Source organism: Echinops telfairi, unplaced genomic scaffold (assembly GCF_000313985.2).
Source record: "Echinops telfairi isolate 266 unplaced genomic scaffold, ASM31398v2 ScPeMD7_7420;HRSCAF=8458, whole genome shotgun sequence".
Lineage (NCBI taxonomy): Eukaryota > Metazoa > Chordata > Mammalia > Afrosoricida > Tenrecidae > Echinops > Echinops telfairi.
Window position 1 is genome coordinate 28,196,411 of NW_022111320.1, and position 1,374 is coordinate 28,197,784.

The window sequence follows — 1,374 nt, forward strand, 5'->3', positions numbered from 1 at the left end:
GAATGCAATGTATTTTAATGTATCATATATTAAATGCCCTCTCCCAATTAGTCCTTATAGCAACCCTAAGAATAATTATCCTTATATCCATTATGATCTTTCCAGTTTTAATTACCAATGACTAAAGCTGGCATAACATTAAGGACTATCTTGTATAATAAGGTGATGACAGAAAGCAAGGAGGAGTCAAAGCTAGGGCACTGATTAATGAGTGTCATTAAGGATCCAAGTTACTCTATTTCTCCATATGCTGTCTTTTGTGGCTTGGTTTCTTCCTTGCCTGTCATAGTTTCAGAGTAGCTACAGTCCTGGGAACTTCATATAGGTTAAGTTATTGGTAAAGAAGAGGAGAATTTTCTGCCCTTGTATCTCACAAAACTTTCTAAGTAGGCTCTCCCTCATACCCCACTGGATCCCACTGGACTGACTCACATGCACGTGTATGAGGTGCAAAGAAAACTGGGAAAGTGAATAATGACATTTTCAATATGTATTATGGGAACAAGGACCTGTCAACAAAAGTATAGTGATGATGTAGGCAACTGACACTTTACTTGTGGGAGGAACAAAGAAGATAATGACTTGCCTCAGATCACTGAGTTCACTGGTGCTGGGTTGGGTCTAATATCCACGCTCTTCACTACCACACTAACTGTATTAACTAGAGGAGAGTCAGCCAGAGACCTCTTCGAAAGTGGTGTCTGGAAAGCGAGGACCTATATACACACCCACACGTAATCTATGATGGGTGATGCTAACTCAGCATCAAACAGGCTTAGAGAGAAGATCTGACTTAATTTCTAATTTTCCCATTTGACCCTGGGGTCACTCATTTCCTCTGAGACACTGGAAAAGTCTGCTGTTGCTGTTCTAAAATGCTCCTATATGATAAGCCTGTAGGAAACATCAATGAAGTTTTTAATTTTATTTTAATGTGTCTTTAAGTCTCCCAAAGGCAACAAGAAGGACATTTTTCTAAGGAAATAAAGAGCTTAAAATCTGCCAGAGTCCTCTTTGTGGTTGCCATTTCAGATTCCTCTAATCCTCAGCCATGTGCTTGAGCTCCCCTTTAGTTTTCAAATGCTCATTTTGAACTCTGAGAAATTGCCAAGGCATATTTAAGAGCTGAAAGAAAAGGAATGGAAAATATGGTATCACAGACTACTTAAGCACAGTCCCATATCCAGCCCGCATCTCATAACAGCATTACACTCACAATTCAACTTTCTCAGTATTATTATCATCATAATGCTGGACAAATGGCATACAGTCCAAAAGCCAGGAGAATAAGGTTTCCAGTTCACTCAGTGACACAATAAACACTTTGGCTATAAAATAAAATGATGACAATCAATGGGATAAAATTTCCTATCT